This window comes from Argiope bruennichi, chromosome 10 (genome assembly GCF_947563725.1).
Source record: "Argiope bruennichi chromosome 10, qqArgBrue1.1, whole genome shotgun sequence".
Lineage (NCBI taxonomy): Eukaryota > Metazoa > Arthropoda > Arachnida > Araneae > Araneidae > Argiope > Argiope bruennichi.
In genome coordinates, this window is record NC_079160.1 from 96,490,400 (window position 1) to 96,516,333 (window position 25,934).

A 25,934-nucleotide genomic window follows, 5' to 3' on the forward strand; every position below is an offset into this window, starting at 1 on the left:
GGCATTTTTCAATAATGGATTAAATGCTGAAAAAACAGTGAATTTTTTTGGACGAATTTCTTTATCAAATTTTAAACTCTATTTTAGTTCTATTTATTGATTACTTTAAATCCTCTATTTTTGGTTGTGGATCCAAACAGATATTTAAACTAATGAAAATAAGCATGACTCCGAAAAAAAACAATACAAAAATCCAAATGAGACAACTGTAAAGATATAACCAGTTTCTCATCAGTAACAGCAACAAAAACTGTCAACATGAAAACGATCTGCTCTAAGAAGACAACTCTAAAACATAAGATAAAAAAAGCCTATTTCTATTTAACAATTTTAAAGTTTTTTATAATAGAACATTAACCACTAAAATTAATGGAAGATACTTAAAAAAAACTCCTGTTAAAAAATTGCAGTACATTTTAGTTTTTAAATGATGCGAAAACTATTTTAATTTTTTTTTTTATATTTATAAGATATATTTTTTAATTATTTGCAGTGTTTTGAATCGTATATATTTTTGATACATGAGCAAATTTTAAAAATTCACACAAATTTCCCCCCTTTTTTTTTTAACTGACATTTTATATATGATTTTGTTTCTTTTGTATATTTGTGCTAATTTTCAAACATTTTTAAAATTTGATTGATTGATTTTTTTTTATTTCAGGCCGTATCTATTATCTTTCCTTTATACGTAATTTTATAATTTTTTTCCCTTTTTAAAAGCAAGTTTTCTCACTATATAATAGGCACATAGTTAAATATGGCGTTTTCTGCAGTAAACATCTGCATCTACAGATCAATCAATGTTTAATTTTCTTGCACCAATCGGGGCATCATATTCTTTTGCATTTTCTTTTTCTTTCAGAAAAAAAATATTCATTATATAATCATACAGTTCTGCACGCTTTGTCCCGTGGCATAAGAAATTCTTATGAATAAATATTATTTCGTCACATTGTTCATAAAAAGACTCAGAAATGATTAAATTAAAACTAAATCTAAAAAGACACTTCAACAAATATTAAATATCAGATCAATAAATCTTCTCCACTTCGGAATAATTTCTTATTCAAAAGTTTCAAATATCTTCCTTTTTCCTTGTCATCATTATGCATGATTAAGAAAAAATGATGCCAAATTGTTGATTTCCTTTAAGCAGCAAAGCTCAAATATTTGGAAAAAAAATAAAGAAATGTTTGTTTGCTTTGAAAATCCAAAATTACTTGATTTATAAGTTTATTTAATATTTTAAGTGGTTTGCAAATTCGATTGCTTTGAAGTTTCCTTCATTTTTTATACCCAAGTGAGTTGTAGAAATTTAAAATGAATTCCGTATCAATCAAATAACTCGGCTTATAAATTTTCCTTTCTGGATTTTTCTTAAATACTATGGATATTAAACAACAAAAAGATTTAGTGATGCTATTTCAGTACTCACGTGCTTTAACCGTTTTATGAAAAATTTTCCCAAAAAGTTTAAATTGTTTTTCTGATTAATATTTTTAATGAAGGAAGATCGTTTTTCTTCATTCTGATCATTTATTGTTATTTTTATAAAAAATTTGTTTCTGGCATTCAATACAGATGATTCTTATTTCGATTTATTTATTCCTTTAAGAAAGCGATTTGAGTTTTTTAATTTACTAAAGTGAGAGCAAAATTATGCCGTTATTTTCTGCTTTGCTGCTTTTATTTGTGATATTAAAATTAAATATGTTATTATTATTATTTTTTTAATTTTAGAGTCATTTCAACTTTCTTTTTTTTGCATAAAATCCCTTAACACAAAAATGATGATGCACAAAAGTTAAGAGAGTATTCAGTATTTAAAATTTCAATAAATCATTTAGAAAATAAACAGAATGAGTAGTTCCGAAACCCAAAATAAATATATATTTTCAATTTTATACATCCCTTGCGGATTTATATGGAATTGTATTAGTAGTCTGTTTCACCTACTGATAAAATAGTCATATTTGTTATACTCATACTTGTGATTCATTTCAAACCGAAAGAACAGAAAAGGCTGGAAAAAGAACTCGATTAATTAATTATAAAGATATCGGTATTCTATCTTCAACTGAAAGTAATCAACTAATTGCATTGAATTCTTACAATATTTTTTCCTTCGAGTAATTCCATTTCCGTTAAAATATCACCTGCTCTATCAGTATAAATCAAGAAAAATAACCATCTGCTCTTTTTCTGCTTATCTGTGCCTTCTTTCATTTGTGCATAATTACGTTTGAATATCTGTATATTCATTTCTAACAAGTTATTTTGAAATCGACCGGTTAATTATTTATGTGCAATCTCAGTGGCGATTCTTGGTAATGGCTAATTGTTTTTAAGGAGAGAGCTGATTGTAAGTAAATATTTAATAATGTCTGAGTTACAAAATAAATTGATTTTGCGCTGAGTTAAAGGAAAAGATAATGAATTAGCAACATTATTAATTTTCACAGGTGGTTCATTTGAGTTAATACAGCAGGTAAATAAAATGAGTGAAGCGATCATTATTTTTATTTATTATTAGGAATGGAATGAAAGCTTTAATTAGAATCTTGTGCAAATTTATGTTAAAACTAACAGTAATTTTGGCAATTCATAAATATCTAAAACATATTTGACCTTTTCTTATTCACTGAGCATTGCACCTAGGTAGTGTTTGTTCAAAAAATATCTAAAATTGTAATTATTATGTCCAATATTATCCTTTTGATTGCATTTTGCCTTTGATGATATTTTCTTAGTTAAATTTGGTTCCATTCATATATGTATTGTTGAAGATTTTTTTTTATTCCTACAATAACATATCTGAAAAGGACACATATTTCTCAGTTATCCTTTTCATTTATCCTTATGCCTATTTTTGCATAAAAGTTTCCATATTGTGGTAATTCGTGATAAATTGTAATAATTTTGATTTTTCAGATATAAATTTTTAATTTAGATGAATTGCATTTCTTGACCTACTGTAGAATTCTAGAATTCGAAAGATATTTTTCCAGCATTTTTGAAAGAGGATAAATATAATGTATCTGAAATTATAATTTCAAGATACTATAAATAAAGAGAGATGGCGAAATAACAAAGTAAAGATTTTGCTAAAGGTCCAAAATAATTAGAATAAAACTATAATAGTTCCATGATGAAATAAACTATGCCAATTATTTAATTAAAATGTTTTCCCTAAACCTAATATTTTTAGATAATTTATTCTATACTGTCATATATAAAATCAGTTAATGAACCTTAGTATTAGTGCTAGGAACTTTTCTTCAGTTTGAATTACTGCAATAACAGCAGTATATGTATATATCAGAAACATCAAAATTAGATATTAAAATCGAGTGGCTGTTGTATTTCCAAAGTATTTAGACTATTCAATTCATTTCTTTGAGGTGATGACTTTTGGAAATTTCCTTAAATAGACCATTTGAATATATCTAGGCCTCATTAATAGACCTCAAATAATTAAAATATGTCTTTTTATTGTTTGATAATAAAAATAAATTCATCAATTGCCTTAAATCGAATAGATCGATATAGAAATCCTTTTTGAAGTGGATGCAATATTATATATCCAGTTACTTTAACGAATAAATAGTTCAACTTTGAGTCTCCCATTTCCGGTAAGATAAAGCTTAAGGCTCTTGTTTTGGATGTTGCAAATATTTTTAGCATCTTTGTTTATTGCTAAATATTTTCATTTTATAATTGTGCAGTTACATGTAATTTTATTTTTATTTATAATTGATTGGTGAGTTTAAATGCAACATTTCAAATAACTTAAAAGAAAAAAAAATAAAGGAAGTGGCGTTTCAAGCAAAATCTTTATTTTATTTATTCGTAGTATAGTACAGAATTATAATAGAATTTATCCACTTTTAGTTTTGAGCATTGATCTTTACTTTATAATTAAAAAAATATCAAAAGTTTATGTAATTATAAATTTTAACTGCCTAAAATTAAAAAAAATAGTAATTTATTATATTTTAAAGACATTTGCTTAGTACATGTGCATACGTTTTTCACAGGTGACTTTGAAACAGCTTTAATTTCTTCGAAATTGCAATCTCTTTTGAAAATATGAGACTTTGCGGAAACTAAATAAAAATTTGGAAAATAAATGATACTACATTTTTTTTTCTTAGATAATTCTTATTTAAATAATATTTCTGAAACTGATTGAGTAAAATATTCAAACAAAGGTGAATGCATAGTTATTAAAGGAAAATAGAACTATACAGAATTTTCATTTTTGTTTCATTAAAGCGGTGTTCAGTGACTCGCCTCAGTTTAATACAATTAATTAAAAAAATAATTAAGATCTTTATACAAGGAAAGTATACTAAACTCGTGCATGAAACCTCGAATTTATGAATTATAACATCAGAAATGTCTCAATTTTTTCGCTTTTAATAAGTAGAATGCAATAATGCAGCATCTAGTTTCCGCTTGAAGGTTCTAATTATTTTCTGAAACATTTCTATTTTCATTTCTACGTTCTTTGAAATTTTGCTTGCAACATATAAAAATGGAACAGTTTGTATCAGGAGATTTATTTTTCAAATCTTTAAAAAATATTTGAAGTATTATATTTACTATTATATTTTTTGAAAAGAAATACAATAGTTTAAATTAATTATATTTTTAAAACGTTTATTAACATATATCATTTCATCAATATTTTTTTTTTCAAATTTAGATATTATTTCTAGGCATCAAATCAAATCTTATTCTGTTCATTATGATTCTTTGCAAATTTTACTATTGAGCAAATGTACTTCGTTTGTCAAATTGACAAAAAAAGTTGTAAGGGCAAAAAGTGAAGATTTCCAAAATTATTTTGCTTTAACCGGCTAAGTCATTTCAAGTGTATATGCGGCAATCCAAATTTTTATTCTGGTGCCGTTGATGAGTAATTTTTAATTTTAAAAAATCAAATCTTATTCTCTTTATTACTTTATTTTTGCAAAATATACTATTCAGCCATTTGTATTGCGTTGGATGCGTTGTACGTGTAACGAAACTTGACATTAAAAAGGAAGATCTGAGGAATTAAAAAAAAAATACCGTAGTTAGTTGACTAAACCACTTGCTAGTAATCTTACATATTTGTTAATACTCATATTATCGGTTTTGTTCGGCGATTAAATACTCCGAATTCTATACGTCCTGGACCCATCCCTCAAATCGGCAAAAATTTTGCTTTAAATTGAAAATTTAAATCTCAATGACAACAATAACTGATAAAAATTATTGCACGAAATACATAGCATATTCGGCATATAAATAGCATATTTGGAATTAGCTAAATTCACTGAATCAAGATCGATATAATCCAAAATACATGAAAAGGAATGAATAAAATGTTCTGAATTAAAAAAAAAAATATTTTCGGAATATATTGTCCTTAAATATGATAGCAGTTGAATCAGATTCCAAAAAAAAAAGTTTTGCAATAATTTTTTTCAGTGAAATTTGGCCCGTTATCTATTTAATATTTAAGATTTTTTTTCTTATTCAAAATCTTCTTAAATAATTTCCCCCTAGTACTTTACTTTTCTTCATTAGCATGCATTTAATACAAATATCACTGTGTTTTTATTAATATTAATATAATAATTTTATAATATTTCATTTTACATGGGACATGATTTTTGCCATGAGACTATATATATTTTCATGTCGATATTTAAAATAATCTACAATAATTTGAATGAATCTTGAGAATTGGGCATAAAAATAAGGCATAAATAGCTTTTTTATTAAGATTAAAGATAATTATTCTTTCTTGCAATCTTCAACTGTACCTGATTCAATTGAATTTTTTATTCAAAATCTGATATTTATTTACAATTCATAAGTATAAATCTTTTACAAACTCTGTAAACTGCTGTTTGATCTGTAAAATATGAATCCTGAAATTCGCATATACATAAAAGAAATTTAAATATAATTAATATTTTATAAATTAGATTCAAAATCTCCTTTAAATATTAAAATTTGGTATTAGGAATAAAATCCATATTTTTTTTAAATTACCTATATTTTCCTTCAAGGTCATCTGTTTACATTCATAAGTGCAAGGGACTTAAAAAGGAAAAATATGGAGACCTCTGAACGTAGAGATTTACTGAAATCTCTATGTTCGAAGATTTAATATGTGAGATTATTTATAGAACTGCAATATTGTCTCATTCTATATATGTCATACAGAAAAATAAAAATAAAATTTGAATAAATAAACAATTATATATTTGGTGTGTAACATTTACTGCATTTTTATAGTTCATACATTAAATTTCAAAACAAGATTTTGATCCATTACTTAAACTTTAGAATTTCATTTCATTTTAAAGACATCTGCTTCTTTGTTAACTGATTAAGGTTTAGCATAAGAAACAGAATATTTAAACAAATCTCATGGTTGTTAGTATTAGAAGTTAATTGAAATTTGTCCTGAAATGCTTACAAAAGCCACTTTCCAGCTCTTTTTAAAGAAGAATAAAACGACTGGCCTGATTTTCCATTTTTATTCTTAGTTAAAAATAAGATGTGTTCAGCGACTCGTCTTAATTTAATTTTCCGCACAAAGAAATGATTAACTAAACTTTTCAAATAACATTCTAGTCTTATCAGCTGTTTCCATTTCATTCTTTTTTGAAAAAAAAGGAATCGAATAATTTTTGTTCAAAGATTCCTACAACTTTCAAACTCTTTCTGATTTTTTCTGTCTTTTTAAAATATACTTATGCTTATTTAAAAAATATCATGTAACCTCGCATGTTTTACTATGTTTATCAATAATGTGATATACAGTATTTAACATTATTATTCAGTATTAATAATATTGTTTAATACCATACAATATTAGTAAATTGTGTATGTACAGTTGCGAAAGCGAAGAATTTTCATGTAAGTTCACTTTTCTTATTACCAAGAATCGATACAGAATTATTAAAGAAGTCTGGAACGGAGACGATTCTAAAAAACTTAATATATTAAAAACAATTCAAAATTCAAAAAATTATTTAAAAAAATGCATCAAAATTTCAAATATCTTTTAACAATTTTGTGTAACCGAATTTTTTCACCAGAAAGATAATAGAGAAACTGTATTGCTTTTTTTCGTTTTCTAATTTTGTATTATTTTTTTTCTTCTTATTTTGAAAGTATTTGAATACAACTGAATAATTCGCTTTGAAAATTATCAAGAAGAAATGGATACAAATTACTCTGTTAGCTAAAAAGAATCTAAAAATATTTTTTGTGTGTCTATATCAGGGTTCCAGATACAATTTAGTTTTTAAAAAGCACGTTCCTATTAATTGCTTCTTTTTTTAAAAAAATGCAATTCATATTTGTAATTTTTTCTGCCGAAACAAATTTTAATTTTTCATTCTAAAATTGACAAAAAAGGAATTTCTACTTACGGACTGTAATTACTATTCTTCGGCATTTTTTTTCTTCATAGGACAACAGTAAGTACCTGGAATATTATTATTCTCAGCGAAATTAATATAGAAAGAAAACTGAAAAACTGCGGATAATGACCAGAAAAAGCACTTTAAAATGTAACAACAAAAAATATTTTGAAAAAGTTCCATTAGTGGTAAACCAACTTTGCGATAAGATAAAAATATATTATGATAAAAAGAAAAAAAAATCACCATTTACTTTTTATGGAATAATTCATTTGCATAAAAGAAAAACAGTTTATGCACTTTGTAATTGTTATTGCTGAAGTGCTGAAGTCAAGTGGATTCTTGTGTAGATTTTCAACTATAGAATAACAAGATTAGTGCGTTAAAATTAGAAAAAGTGTTTTACATTTCTAAAATTATTTTATTTCTAAGTAATTCTCTGTTATAGAACACCTAGATAATCAGAATTTATGTACTAAATGATCAATAGAAAGGAAATAAGTTTGTGTTTCAGCAAAGTAACGAAGATGATTCATTAAGAAAAAAAAATAATAATGAAAAAATCTGTTTTGACCACATAAAGCTTTTCGAATGATATTTAATAAATGTACTTTTATGGAATTGATGAAATAGTTACGAAAGAGCCTATTATCATAAGCGATCGGAATTTTGTAGCAATTAATATCTGAAATGTGAGACAAGTATCAAAAAACCAAATGCATATTTTTGACTTCTTTTTCCTGCTTATTAAAACTAAAATTAGAAGTAGAATTTTTATTGTAAACACAAATTCCCATTCTAAATTTAAATTATTGCATTTTTGACTTATCATGCTTTAGAACAGTGTAGATAATCAGGTTGCCAATCTCTTGATGAGTTTTTCTCCAAATTTAATAGGAATATGCGCTTTAGACGTCAAATATTCACACAATTTTTATTTGTTTTTTTTAGTTCTGCAGTTATTGTATTCATTTATATTCGGATAGCTAGACATAATTATAAAATCCGTTCAAAATTTTTCAAAAATCCACAATTTTGGTGTCAAAATTTTATATAAAATTCCATCCGCTTAACGTAAAGCGTTTTTGAGTGATCGTGTTCACAAGCAGCTGTATAAGCCGCGGTAGCATGGTTGGTAGAGCAGCGCCGGTCGAAGACTCTTCGTGTGTGTGGTGGCTGGCTCACGTATAAATCTGCCATGGTTACAAAGTCCCCCATGCCGAGAGTAATACCGCTGGGGGTACTGGATCAGGAATGATCGTTCTCTGATTCAAGTCTAAATTAAGATATGTGGATGAGTGAATGAAATGCATAAATGATGTCTGCCCCGTAAAGAGGGTTGTAACATGTATGTAGCTAAGTCCTACTCGTGGTCCTAGATGGCACAACTGAGAAACAAGAGACGCGCTCTTGACTTAAAATTACCGACTTCTAAAGTTAGTGGGCTTGTCTATGACCAGTGCCATTAGAAACAACAGCAAATAGATGTAATTCCAAATTTGGTGGCATATTGAATGCCGGGAAAACTCCTGTTTTCGACTTTTTTACTATTAATATACGAGAAAGTAGAAATGAATTGTATATTGAATTATTCACGAATACAGTGATTTGATTTCCGATAATCTTTTTTTAATTGTGGATGATTTTTATGATTGATTAAATTGTATAGATTGATTTTAATTTTTTTTTTCTCTAACGTTTGGATATTTTATATAATGGCTCAATTCATACAACTTCAAGGAAGTTTCCATATTTCTGATTTGTTCACCTATTTGCATTAGAATTTCTATCTACTGATGCTTTGAATTCGTCAAAACTCAAATGAAATAAGAACAAATATATATATATATATATATATATATATATATATATATATATATATATATATATATATATATATATATATATATATATATATATATATATATATATATATATATATATATATATATATATATATATATATTGACAAGTTGAGGAACGAAAAAATAATACCGTGTAAAAAAGTTTGTTTTTCAAAGCTTATGGATAATGAAAAACTGTGTTTTCAAGACACTATTGCAAATAGGTGAAAAACACACTTATTAGAGATAAATATTCTTAGCCGTACGATTTATTTCAAACTGAAATTTTACTTTGAATATACCATTATAATCTAAGTGTACGATCAAAATTTATTCATGAAATTTATTTATTAAATAAAGGTATTGTTCAACACATCCATTGTTTTTGCTTCTCCGGATTTCTAGGAAGGTTCGCGTGGATTGCGAACTTCACCAGATCTAAAGTAAAACGAACATTGTATCGACATAATCATTGATGCCTTTTCCTGGATAGGGTCTTAAAGTAAATCTTTTCGTTTATATCGCTCTACTCCATTCGATCGATTCAATCACTCTGATCAATCTATCTGGTCACTAGGCGAAGATGCCGAAAGAATCGAATCTTTCTAGTACGATTCTCCTTCCGCCTCATTCAATTCTCTCTATGGCCGCATTTCTGCAGATCATTCTAATAGGGGGGGGGGGGGAATTAAGCAACTAAAGAGGTTTCTCGAAGTTTATCTTAACCAGATAGAAGTATCAAATATCAAAATTGAGACAATAATTTTTCATTACGAAAATCGTATATATGAGACTTTTAAATTAAGAAGATCTATAATACTTTTATATAAAATACATAAATTTGGTTTGCTATTATTAGGAAATTATCGACTTATTAGTTTTATATTTCTAGGAAATGCTACTTTCAGTTACTTTAAAATGGATTTGAATATTTAGGTTCTATAGGGCAATTTTTTTTATGTTTTATTTTAATCCAAGTCATAAGATTTTTTCCTACCTTCGCTTTTCACATTAAAGATTTTCCCTTCAGTTTGAAAGATTTTTTGTCTTTTTGCTATTTTATACAATATGCATCTGGAAGTTAATATTGTCACGTAGATACTTTAGTGTGGAACGCAATGACACACACAAGAAGTAGAGCTAAACCATGTTATTAACCGAACTCTGAACTGAGAACACAGTGACTGACAAATCTTCTGCTTTTATACTAGCAGGGAAAGTTCCAGAATACTTTTCTGGAGACAGTAAGAAAAGTCCAGAACACTTGTCTGGCAAACTAAAGAAATGTCCAGAATCTTCTGGAACAAGAAATAAAGGAAAACATAAAATCAAGGAATTAGATATTTACAGAAACCGTACATCGCATTGTTGCTGGTGAGATTCGAACTCGCGGTCTCTTGATTATAAGTCCAGTGCTACTATGATCATTCGGTCATGGAGAATCGACTTCTTACTTTTCAATGCAGGAAAAATTTTCATTATTACTTTTAGCGTTATTAAAAGCATAATAACTTACCTGCAAAAATATATATTTATTTAAATTTGTCCGTGCGTGAGTTGCGCATATACATTTTTACAGGGATACTTAATACTTTACTTGTTGTAATATAACTTTACTTGTAAAATAACTTTACTTGTTTGAAGTCATTTACAACTAAAATAAAGCCAAATTTAAAATATGAAAATAAGGAAGTCAATATGGAAATTATAAATAGTATTAGAAAATTAAGATAGGAAAGATTTTGTCATTACTAACTCATGCTATTAAGAAACCTGTACAACCTCAATTCATTACGCAAATTACATAGTATGTTCATGATAGCAGTGTCATTTATATCTTTTATGAAAGTTCAGTTAGTTGTTTTTTAAAAACTTCTAATATAATATAGGTTTATATAATGTAATATTGTAAGAGTCAAAATATAGTAATTATAATATCAGATAATTGACAGAAATAAATAAATTCCAAAATAATAAAAATGTAGAAACGTTTATCACAATTCTGCTAATTCATAGATATATTTAAAAGATTTTATGGAATTAAAATAGTTCTGAAATAGCTTTTATTTTTTTGAAATAATTCGAGAGACTCTCTCTATACTAAACTTCGAAAAGAAGATGATTTATAAAATATATAGCAACAATAAATACAATAAAAAGTATTTCAGAAACAAAAGAATCCTTCAATTTCTTATGCAAATGTAGATTTTGGGAACACGCCAGCATTATTCATATAGAAGCATAAATAATTTAAAACGATATTTAAAAAAAAAATATTTAATTGTATGAAAACATGGAACTGTGACTCGCATATAATATTAAAGATAAATTTTATTTTTGTATTTAATTCTATATTTTAATTCAAAGTGTGTATAGCGAAAAATTTATCTAACTTAAAATTAATGTTTACATAATAATCTAAAATAAACAAGTATCTAATTTGAAATAAATGAATCTGGCTTAGAATTAAATTCTAAACGAAATTTGAGTCACTGAATAATATGTATAGGTTCTGAATTATTGTTTAACTATGCTTATATAAACAAAATTAAAAAATATCTCATGAAATAAGTCTGCAATATACCGCATATAGGCTATTTTGATTTTGATAGATTTAAGTATTTGTTATTATTTAAACAAAATATTATGTCGAAATATTAAACTTTCAGGTATATTGCTTCAGTTATAGGAAAAATAATATTGCTTTTACATACTATTAAATATACAATATTCAAAGGGCGAAAAATATTCAATTTTTCCAATCTATCACAGTATATTATTCTTGATGGATCTAGAAATGTCGTGTAATTATTCTTTGAAATATAAATACACTTTTTTTTTTACATCGGAAGGTATAAAAACATATGAAAAGTTTATTATATGGAATATAATACATTAATTTCATAACCTAATATTATCTTAGTAAAAAGAAAAAATATTATTTTATAATAAAATTTAATTATAACAAAGTTTATGTTATATATAAGAATTTAGCTTTAGGATGGGAAATAATTTTATTTTATCATGTCAAAAGTATGGCATGAACTTTTACAAAATAATCAGAAACTTGCTGAGCATTTTCTTTAAATGAATGCTACTTATAATAATTGCGAAACAAAATTTAAAAAAATCATTACGAATGCCAACATTGTTTCTGGTTGAATAAGGGTAATTAAATGTTATAATTTCATTTATGAAAGCTGGAGAAGTGGAAATTATTCAATAACTTATTTCCTGCTATTGATTACCATGCAGGGAAAAGGTTTTTCTGAAACTAATTATTCACCGATATGAGACATTTGACAAAAGATTTGTTTTCTGTGTAAATTGATATAAATTCATATCAATATAAATTCTGCTTTAGAAATAATTTTTTTCAGCAAGAATTAATTGCTCAAAAGAATATGAAAAAGCAAAAAATAATTCCTTTTAGTTTATATTGTGAAGAATTTATTATATCATTTTAGAAGACTTTTCCTGCGTTTGAACGTACGCTAACATAAAACAATTCATTTTAAATGACTATTGCCACAAATGAATACTTATAAGAGAACCCTATGTAGTGGAAGACTGAAAAAATTATGAACGTTGTTGATACCATTTTCTATGCAATATCTGTTTTAGCCATTTGCACTTGAGATGTAGCAAACTTCTTGTACTTCTTGTGCTAGATCGTGCAAAGTATTTTATTACAAAAAAAAACATATACTAAATATAGACAAAAAATTGATTTAATAAGCTTCTTGTTATCGCGTTTGTCTTAAATGCAATTAAATCAGACAAAATTGTGCCTAAAAAAATTTCAATAATTTCTTTGAGGAAAATTCCATACTTAAAAATAAATTTGTGTGTTATAAATTCTCATTATCAGATATTTCAAATTCTAAAAGTAAGATGGCAACAAGCAGAATATTTAAAGAAAACATTAACTGATATCCACACAGGAGTAACGCTACACGGTCGAAAAAAAAACATGCATGTATGTCTACGTCATTCAAAGAATTAAAATTTAAAATCAAAGCATTATGCCAAATATTGAATTATAATTACTTAAATTACGAATTTATTTTTACAAGTAATGAAAATAAAAATATTTTGAGCCTATTTGTTAGTTTTCCTGCTGTTTCTAATTTTTTTGAGTTTATTTTGATACTGTATAAATAGCGAGGTAGATTATTTTACTTATTCGAGTGGAAGTTTTGTAGTTTCTCTAATAACAATATTTCATTAATTTTTAATATAAAGACACAAATGTGTGATTTACGAATTTTTGGATGAAAAATTGTTCATGATATAATATCTCTATTAACAATATTTCAATAAATTTTAATATAAAGACACAAATGTGTGATTTACGAATTTTTCTATGAAAAATTGTTCATGATATAATATCTCTAATAACAATATTTCAATAAATTTTAATGTAGACACAAATACGTGCTTTACGAATTTTTGGATGAAAAATTGTTTACGACATAATATCTTTAATAACAATATTTCAATACATTTTAATATAAGGACACAAATACGTGCTTTACGGATTTTTGGATGAAAAATTGTTCATGATATAATATCTCTAATAACAATATTTCAATAAATTTTAATATAAAGACACAAATGTGTGATTTACGAGTTTTTGGATGAAAAATTGTTTATGATCGTACCGGTCGACTAGCTTTGTTCAGTCAATCAAATTGTTTTGAAATTCAGAAATTATATTAATAAAACCTTTTGATTATGCAAGAAAATTTGATACATTTGCCTAGCCAATATTATTGTTTCCTAGTCGCCTTTGTCAAAAATTTAGTTTACCTGGTTGATTGCTAAAAGTTTCAATAAAGCATTTTATATGTCTTACTCTTGATATTTTTCTTACAAAAGCGTTTTAAAACTTGAAATTCTGCATGTAGCACTTTCTATTTCAGAAACATCACTCTTTCCATTCCCTGTTCAATGCATCTCTTTAATTTTCTCTTATACGACGTGAAATTTCAATTTTAATTTCAAACAGGGAACTGCTTACACTTCAACTAAAACGAAAACATCCTTGCTGCAAATGAACTTTTTGTTTGAAATTTAACTACAAAGAAGAAGAATCGTTTAATATTGGTTTTCGGTCGTAAGTCTTTAATCAATATATTTATGTTCCGTAGCATATCATGATATTTTAATAAAAAAAAAACACATCCCAAATGTAGTCACATACTTTGGTTTAATAAAAGAATTTAACGTATTATAGTATATGAATAATTGTTATATAATTATTATTATATATAATTATTATTATATATTAATGAATAATTGTTATATAATATTTCAAATTATAAGATGGTATCTAAATGCTTCACGAAACAACTATATATTTCAAGCCGGCGTCCTGGCATAGGGTTAGAGCGTCTTCCCTGTGTTATGGACGTCCTGGGCTCGAGTCCCTGTTCGGGCATGGTTGTTCCTCATTTGTTCTATCTGTGAGTGGTGTGAATGTGCCCCACTGTAAAAAGGGGTTGTGCAAGCGAATGTAATGCATGAGTAGCTAAGACGTACTCTTGGCTCTCGTTGGCACTACCAAAACAAGAGACGCTCCCTTGGCTTAAAATCGCTGACTTCGTCAGCAAGCGTGTCCATGGCAAGTGCCATTAGAAACAACAACACTATATATTTCCGATGATGGATGTAACTCACTTTCAAAAACAATCAATTTCCATAATATTATTTCTATGAAATTTCTAATGGCAATTGAGTTTAAAGTTACAATTTAAAGGGTTACTTTTTATTTAAATCTGAAGACAGAAAGAAGAATCGTCCACCATTGTTTAGCGTCTTTGGCTTTTAATGTATATATTTTCCGTTTCATAGATTCGCTTTCAACCTAAATAATGCAAATTATTTTATTAAAAAGCAAATGCCAAATGTATTCACATACATTGACTTAATAAAATAATTTAATATATTACAGTATATGAAAAATTATTCACAAAAATATTTTTCACAAAAGCTTGTTGGCTTTTAATCCATATATTTTTTTCATAAATTGCGCTTTCAAACTAGATCATGCAAAGTATTTCATTACAAAAAAAAAACCGCTTCCCAATTATATACACATACCTTGACTTGATAAAAGAATTTAATATATTATAGTATATGTATAATAACAAATTATAAGTTTGCATCTAAATGCTTCATGAAATAACTATATATTTCCAATGATGAATGTATCTTACTTTCAGAAACAATCAGATTGCACAATATTCTTCACGAAAGCTTGATTGCTTTTAATCATTATATTTTTGTATTATAGATCCGTTTTCAAACTAAAGCATACAAAGTATTTTATTACAAAAAACACAACCCAAATATAGTAACCTATTTTGATTTAGCAAAAGAATTTAACATTTTGTAGTAACAAATTATAACCTGGCAACTAAATGCTTCACTAAATAAATAAATGAATGCACCTCACTTTCAGAAATAATCCGCTTGGACAATATTAATTTTATCTGAAATGTCTGACTGGCAACTGAATTTAATTGCAATTAATGGACTAACCTTTTATTTAAATTTCAAAACAAAAAGAAGTATCGGTTAGTATTGTTCAGCATTGTTGCCTTTTAATCAATATATTTTAGTTTCGTTGACCGATTTTCAAAATAGATATCATGCAAAGGAAAACACATCCCAAATGTAGTAACATACTTAAAGAATAACATACATGAATTATAATATATGAATATATATTATAATTTAAGTATAATAGTATTTAATATATATTTCCAGTGATAAATGCATCTTACTTTCGGAAACAATCAGCTTGTATAATATTCATTTCACCTTAAACTTCTGAATGGCAACTGAATTTAAAAGTTGCAAATTAATCTATTTCTCTCTTCGTCTGCTGGGAGATGAAAATCGTTCAGGATGCACCTCACAGAATGTTTAATGAGAAAGGAACTGCATGTCAAATTTTAACGATATTAGTCTTCTGACTTATAATCGTAATCGAATTTTACCATGGCAATAACCGTTGTCCAAAAGCCTTTAGGCAACTTATTCAAATGAGTTCAGGAGTTTGCCTGCGGAACCCTACTTAATTCATGACATAAAATGCATTTTAGCCTTTCGTGCAGTAAATATTTATCTCTATTATTAAATATTTATTTCTATTATATAGTGAAATGTGTGCTACATTTGTTGGACACGAAACTACAAGTTATTGGGAAAATATTGTTTAATATTGTTAAAATCTGCAAACTAGAAATTTAATTTTTTTTATATTATTGATAACACATATCACTTTACGTCTTTTATGTACATTCTTATTGGATAAAATTTTCTATAAAGTTTTTCAGTTCGTCATTACAAATAGATCGATGATGAATAACGTTATTAAGTTTGGTTTCTAAAAGAGAATTAGATATCTATTTTTTTAAATGTCAGGTTGAAAACGTATGAAGCTTTATTACTTTAGTAGAGCCGAAATGTTGTAGATTTATATTCTGAATACCAAAATACACCAAATATCATTCTGTTGTATAATGTGTAAGAATACGCGTGATAATTAATTTTTCAAAAATCTTTTAATATAATGTATTTTTGGAGTTTTTAAATATTAATTCATGAATTAATGTGATTTTAAATATTTTTGAACAAAAAGTCTTGAAAAATAAATGTACTTTAGAATATCGAAAATTATATCATGCTATAGAATCAGTTGAAAGTAATATTAGAAATTATTTTAATGTTATGGAATATCTAGTAAAAATTTTATAAAATCTTCAATAAATAATTTAGAGAATATTTATAACTTAATTTTGATTCACTTATTTTACTTTAAATCATTTGTCGGGTCAGATTTAATTGGAAAATTTTGGAACTGTTGTTTTCCCTTTATTTGGAAAGTTAATATTTTTATATGAATTTTGCTTCTTTAATCTTTACATATTTATCAAATCTAAGAAGTATGATAAATGAATTAGAGAAACAAGTTTCGATTAAAGAAAATCCGAGCAATATACTAAAAATATTACTTTTTTCTTCAAATATTTCCATACAATTTTTAAGATAATTTTATAATATTATTCAGAATAAATTTTCTAAAACATCGAATAAATAAAACCGTAGAATCAAAGTATTGTAAAATGTTTTGAATGATATGTTATAAGAATTGCATAGTATTATTATGTTATATAATAATGCAAAATATTTTATCACGGTATGATACGTAATTTAATGTTATGTTAAACTGTGCAATATTATTGAAAATGATATTTACTATAGTATTATTAAAAATTTTATAATGTAAGATTTTTTACTCCTTCTGGGTAATGAAAATAAAATGATTAATAATAAATTAAATTATAAACTAATTATTATTCTAAAACATCGAATATATTATTAATATTAATATATTAATTTATATAATACAATTATTTGATGGCCTTTGAGGTGGAAATCAATTCCCGCTAAGATTTGTTTCTCTGCTAATTAACTTATTATTAAGTAATGAAATTATATTTTATTAGAAACATTTATGGTTAATGTAGAACTATATAACAATTGTCATTTGATATAAATGTATAATGATTGCTATTTTTGAGAATACATGAAATAATTGTTATATTTAATTCTAAATCCATTTTTGTATTATGAAACATTCAGAGGCAGAACAATACGAATATAATATTTGTGGAATGAATTGTGAAAAAAATAGCTATGTCTGCTCGTTCCATGGAGAGTTCTTAAAATATTTTTGCAGAAATTAGTATACTGGATTAGATAAAAAATAAGCCATCATTCATTTGAGAAAAAGGTTTTATTACTTTCTTCCCATAGTTTTATTAAAATAGTTATCACTAAGCTATAAAATAATTGTCTTTGATTAATGAAAGGCTTAAATGCTACAATTTTTTAAGTGAAGATAAATCGCTTGCGTATCTCTCGATAATTTTACATTTCCTATTTAAAAATAATAAGTGCCTAGCAAACATTTATTGAACTAAATAATTTTTTTGATATTAAAAAAAATTAAAATGTCTCTACATTCCTTAATATTTTTTTCGTTTCCTTTCAAAATATTATAGATAGAAATATTTTAATCGATGCTTCTTAATATTCGTATAAATAGCTTTAATCGATACAACTTATTGATTTCAACTTTGTTTCAATATAGTCCCACTCTTTTCAGTTTTATCTTATCGCATACAAAGTTTTCAAAGAGAAAGTATGTAATAGTCAAATCATTCTAATTCGAGATTTTGACGAATCTTCCATTTCTCAGACCTCCTTTAGAAGAAAAAACACATTTTTGGAATGGTGTCTGTCGGTGAAGGTAAAAAAGAATTTGAGTTACATAGATGAAATTTAGCATACTATTTTTAAAACAAAATTTGTAGATTTCTATCGAATTGTGAATGGAATTCAGTGCAAATTTGTCTCTTTTCAAAATACAAATTAACATAATGATTACAAAACGGAAGAAAGAAGATGGATAAAAGTTAGTACATCTAAAATATAACTTTTAATGTGTTTATTCATATTAAAAGTTATGGGTTTATTCATATTATAAATCAAATACGACTTGGGTATAACCCGCACTTTTGCATGTTTACAAATGCAAACTTTAAATAAAATAATGCCTGGCGTCTTGGCCTAGGATTTTCCCCCTCCCCCGTTATCTAGGTATTCCAGGTTTGAGTACTGGTCCAGGCATGGTTGTTCTTCACCCTGCGCTTTATCCTTGAGGTCTATAAAGAGAAGTTGTGCAAGAAAATGTGTAAATATCATCTTCATATGAGCTAGAAGTCAGACCTTTGCACTCGGGTCCTCATGGGTCTTTACCCTCAAAAGCTACTGCATTCTTCTTTCCTTTATAAAGCTGATATGACATCATTAAATAAAATAATAACAAGAATTATTGAAATTTGATATGCAGTTTTTGTATAACTGTAGTTTTAAATGAAAGTTTAAATTTATTCAATAAGAAAGATGTCTACATATTCTGTACTTACCGTATACAAGCGATTGATCGCCAAAATTGCATGATAACAGATGTTTTCGTGGCTACCATTCACTAATAGTGTAAGATTAATAGTTAACAGATTAATCACTGACATGAAACTATACACTAGCACCTGATAATCAAATATGTATTTTAGATATTATTTTACTAATATTTTGAAACTAAAATTTGGTATAAAGTTTCAACTGTAGTCGCAAGATGATACATTAAATTCCGATTTTAAATCATTTTGTTTTTAAGTTATCTGTTATGCAAAAGTACATATCAACAAATGATCGACTCTTTGACCCAGCACTTCAATGGCCAAAATTCTTTACCAATATTTCGTTTATCTAAGTCATTACGTTTTTAAATTATCTCAATTCCGTGCATGCTAAAGTGGAGACAGACAGAGACAGTTAACCCTCTTGTCGGATTTGATTCAAAAATTGATACAAAGTTACCTTTGAATTATTTGCTACTGACTAAACCCTTGTACCAATTTTTTTTCTATCTAGTATTTACATTTCATAATCGATGCTTTCACTTTTGTCCGAAAATTATTGACAGATAGACTTCCTCTGATAAGAAACGTTGAAAGAAATCAGTCAATTTGGATTTGCATATACCTAATATCAAAATAATAGAAACAATATAATAATAATAAAAATAATAGGATCTTTTATTTTCATTTCTTAAAGCCTTGCAAATGTAGCTAGCTGTATTAACCCCAAAAAAATTTCTACTCACAGTCTTTCTGTCAAGGCTCAAAATTCACGAAATGGGTTTCCACATCTTTTGTAAATTCGATGAATTGCAATACACCCATCTTCAGGATTCAAGTTATTACTGCATTGTATGATCTCAACATATATTGATCTGGAATATTCATAGAGTTAGAAATTCCTAAGCCTAATGACTAAAAATCCAAGAATAGACATTGTTATAAGGCCGTATAGCCTGTACCCGTCATAAGGATTCATCTTATTCTTGCTCAGTTCGTTTGATAAGCTTCCCATGAGTAATACAAGGTATTTTGTTCATAGTCAGAGTACTATGTTTATGATTGAAAGTATCTGAGAGTACGAGCTTCAGTCGAAAGTTGCTTTTGTTTGTTTTGTTTTTTTAAAATAGTGTTTTTTGGAGAAAATATATAGATCTGAATTACATACTGATTGCATATGAATATTTTTAAATCTTATAGACTCATGAACTAATCCTTCATGAATACATCATGAATACACTTAGTTTAACATGTTATTCAATTATGAATTGCATTATTGCTATTGGATACGAGCCGGACATATTCATATTCAGATAATATCAAATAATTTTGAGTTTCCAGTAAGTTATTCTATGACAACAATACAAGCACCACACAAATTTACGAGATGGCGTTAAATGACACAGTCAGCATGAGAGCGGATAGGAAAAATCTCTTATAATTAGGTATAAAAAATGTGTTCTTATATTAGATTTGCTATTTTTTTATTTTAGGAAAACAACTATATAGATAAACTTAAAAAGGAAAACCTTATTTAAATAAAAAAAATTGATTCAACTTGTTGGAGATGTTTCCTAAACACAAGAGAAATAAATTTATATTTATACAAGAGTTACTCGTTAAAAGTTATAAAATCATTGTTGATTATTATTATTCTACTTTTCAAAACTAATTAAAATATTAAATCCATATCAGGAAAGCAGCCATCCTTTCGCAGCATGAATTTAAGATTTTCGAATTGTTCATCTGATTTCTTTATATTATATTTTATTTGATTTCAGCACGTTAGCAAATACAGAGATATTTAACTACTCCACTAAGTGTTGAACCTTAAACTAAATTTAAAACGTCATATTTTGACTTTTCATTAAATTTAAAGATTCATATTACATTTTTATAGAATACACACTTCATTCGCTGCGAAGAACTAACAAAATAATTTTAAATGCACACGAGTGGTGACAGTTTCAGATGCATGGAATTTCGAATATAATTAAAATATTTTTAATTCTTTTAGTACCACGGCATGTTTACCACGTGCCGTTATTAAAACAGCAGTTTTAATTTAGAAATTAACACCCGCCTAGAGGATGAAGTATATATCTTCCCACTCATCGCAGTATTTGAACGATATTTAAATAATGCCATTAACTGTTGTATCTCAGTGATAAAGCATCAGCGGTTTAGTTGTCATGGCTACCAATGGATTCTTCATTACGGCTTAAATCTCTGGGGGCAGTTATTTAGCTCATGGTGATTGAAGTTTTAAGAAATATTTGGCTTGTTTTCCGTTAAGAGTATCCCACTTTGTTGCTCTGATTGACGGTAAATTCTGAATCAATAATTTTAATTATGTATCTTGTGTATCGGTAAACATAACTATTTTAGATTGATTTAGGATACATGATTCCCAAACTATCTCTTCTCAATTGGTTTGATGATATACGGAGAAAAAAAACAGAGAATGAAATGCAGATTTTTTTAATTAAAATGTCGACAACAAAATTGCTTTGTAAAACAAGTAAAAGCATTTTTAACGTGAAACGTAAATTATAAAGTAAGAATTCTGATGTTAAAAACTTCCTGGTAGAAGGACAATTGGTGAAAGATTTAGATAAAAAAGGATTTAAAAAAATATTTCTGATATTTATTATTTTGTAAATCCAAAGCAGCTGTTTTCGTATTTGGATTTCTATTTTCACAATACCAAAATCAATGTATTCTATTTTTTTATATTCTTCTAAATCTGCAGTACATGGATATATCTACCAGATATCTGTATTTATATGCGTTGTATTTTGAAATTTGTATTACGAATGTCCTTCTTATTGCTCTAAGAATAGATGAATATTAGAGTAAATATGAAAGATCTCTTCGAATATAAGATGATGATTGAATTAATACATAATTTTTTATTCAATCAAGCCACACAAAATTTCCACTAATAATTACAAGGAATGTATATCTGTATGTTTATATGAGGCAGGGCATACCAAAGACCTGGCATTATCAAATATAGCACCACTTTACTTTGAAAATTTGAATTTCATATCAAATTTAGAAATTTTAAATAAAATCCTAATTTATTAAAAATTAAGTGGCATCTTGGAGTCTTCCTTTAGTAACTTCAGGAAATATTTTTCTACAAAATTATTCTTAGATATTTAAAAGTTCAAAGATTTGTCTTTTTAATGTTATGAATGTAAAAACATGAAATTTGCTTCTGAATTCTAAATGTTTTTAGTAACATTTTTATGCAGTATATCATACTGGCCTTGTCAAGCTGAAATTTTAACTACTTTTATTGTATTGGCATTTCAGAAATGAACCTCTTACTTTCAGAATATATATATAGCACATAAAAATATTATTTTGTTTAGTATGATTGTTACTGATTAATAATTTTTAAATTAATATTCAAGTCATGGCATAATATTATCATATATTACAAATGAAATTAAAAAAAGTGTCATTTTAATAAAGATACTTCTCTTTGACTTCAATTTTAAATACAAAAAACGGAACGAGCATAAAGCTTAAAATAAAGTTGCTCATGCGTATGAATTTACGGAAAATTATGGCGTTATAGACTTACGAGACGCATTTCATGCAGCAATTAAAACCGCAATATTTATCTGCATATCTTGATTTTGATTTGTGTTTTCTAGTTAGAATGATGGTGAATAAAGTACAGGCTGTTGCATATCCTTTGGACAGGGGATTCTCATTTTCGCTTGGATGATACTATGAATTCGCAGAACTACATGCCACTTATAGTGTTTCAGCAATCCTCATGCCTTGCACCAACCGTCGGTACATTATTTCTCATACATCAAGGCATGGTGTGTATTCACGGTGAATCACATTTTCCGCCCGTAATTTTTTCGAGAATGTGTCATAGAATGGATTCGGTATACAGCCAGTAGTGACCGATTCATACGATTCCTGGAGAATAATATTTACCCAGCGATAAGGCAAGGATGCTGTTCGGGCACCACAGTGTTAATGGAAAACAATTATCTATTCATACAGCAAGTCGTGTAAGGTTCATTTCGCTGATGGACGTGTCATCTCCCACTACTTGCCTGGACAGCAAGTCGCAAGATCTGAACCCTTGCAATTTCTAATTATGTGGTTTTCTCAAAGATTAAGTGTAACTCTTGTAAACCAGCGTCATTTGAAATGCATCTTTCATTCTTTTTGAAATATTGCATTCATCCTTTGATAACTCAGTTGTAATGTTTCAGCTTGTTGTTGACCGACAAGTAATGCATATAGAACATACAGTTGTTTAAATAAATAAAATTTCCTTTATTCTTTTATTTTTGAGTTTCTATCTTTATTTTTATTTCGTTACAGCGCCACCTATTGGGAAAGTTTCAAGCTAATGTTCAAGCAAGACGGAAACGTTGGCATTATGGTCTAAGTAACAAATACATTAAGTGTCATTCATCAGAAATGAACCTATCAGTCTCTGAGTGCCTTCGGTATAAGTTTAGCTACCTCTATGTAGTTCATAAATGTATATCTGGAAGTCAAAATAAATATTTTCCGAAGTGAGCCAATATTTATTTACTAATCGATGTTATTCAGGAGCTAAGAGCCTAAACAAACGGTTCCAGATTCACATTATGCCTCCCATTCCTAATCAGAGTTTTGATTTGAAGAGAAACGTTAATAATAAAAATTGCTTTCGTTGGATTTTGATTTAATATTTGCCCATTTTATAGCACGGTAGCTCTTTGGATACTAAAAATCCTCAAACACCAGTTCAATGAAACTGTGGCAGGGGCCCGAGATGCCCGAATATTGTTTCCTGTTTCATTAATTATGATTGTTTGAGTACCCATAGCGCATACTTTTTTCGTTACAGACGCTCGTGCAGATTGGTTAGGAAAAGAAGGATGTTTTCTGAAAATTATGTATGAGAATATATTTTATAAAAGCAATAATTTAAACACATTTCTTTTTTGCATATGAACCTCTTAAGAATACAGACTATTATTGCAATTTCTGAGAAGATAGGGAATTTTTCATATTTTTTGAACAAGAAATTCGACAGATCCAGTATTTTCAGGTACACGAATTCAAATGATTTTATTTAACATAAAGGATCAGAAGGCTTGAGAAAATAATGAGAAGATTAAAGAAAATACAGAGTCATACTCATTTTAAAGGCCTAACATGATGCTTTCAATAAAATTATGGAATGTAATAAATGCTTTTAGCAAGACACGTGAGAATGAAATCGTTTCATATGTATGACTCCTTTCAAATCATTTAAGAAAACACTCTTAAAATTATAAAAAAGCTATTCAAAATAAAAAATAATATTTTATTTATTGTTTTTCTTAAAAAAATAGATAAAGAATTAAGAGCAAAAGTATTTATTATACACATGCACATACACGTACACATATGAATGTATTTTAAAAATAAATGAGTTTGAAAAAAATGGAAAAACAATTCATTTTCAAACACATTTCAACTAATATATTTAAAGCAATTGTTTCTATCAAATTATTTCTATGATGTCTAATTTCTTTGGAACTATCTCACTTAGTTTAAAGGGAAAACAGAAGACAAAGGTATTCTGAAATGAAATATAGAGGTTACAATTATAATGTCTGTGATATATACGATTTCCAGATACGTATAGCAGTTAATCGGTGTGTAACTTAAATACCTTAGGGAATGGACTTTGAAAAGCAGACACTTGGAAATTTTGGATTATATCTGAGAGGCACTTAATATAATAATGGCATTACAAGTAAAGTCAGTCAGGTTAGAGATTTTATAATTAAAGTCAGTCAAGTTAGAGATTGCACAGATTTCAGAATAAGTTTGTAAATTAAATAATCTGTCTAATGGTACTAGGAATATTTAACTTCTTGAATCAATCCAGTAAATATCTTTGACATTTAATACTTTATAGTAGGTATGCATGTATAGTGGCTGCACATAGAGTTTCATGAGAGTAAAATCATAGTGGTTGTCGCTCCGAAACGAAACAATTAAAATTAAATGTTGTAAAAACGTCCTTTGGTTTAGTGTTTTAGTGCACTTTAGCGTTAAAAAGGAATGGAAAATGTTTTTTTCTTCTTCAGAAGACTAAAATAGAATTGTAGAAGTGTGAATCGTTAATAAAGTAAAGGAGAACTTACGTAACATGAATTATATAAATCTTAGAATTTTTAATAAAAGTTTAGAAACATTATTTTTTATAATATGCATTCTGGATCAATTTAAAAAAAGACAATTTTGAAAATTGGTACTATAAATTTCATTATGGGTCAATTTCATTTTGTTTTTATGACCATACACTTATATATTTCATTATCTCTGCCTGTATAATGTTTTTTTAAGATATTGATAACACATATCATACTTTTAAATTAACTGATAAAAGTATTCTAATTAAAAAAATTATTGTAATTAATTTTAATGTTAATTGGTAGTAATTCCATCATTTATTTTTAATGAAATCTTAGAATAACTTTTTACAAAAATTCGGGTGTAATTCTCAATTGAAATAAATTTTTAAAAAACATATTTGAATGCTCAATTAGTAAATTGTAACAGATATAACAATTCTGGATTACAAAATTTCAGAACTCTAGTCAATTAGAATAGACTAGAGTTTATGTATGTTATTAATA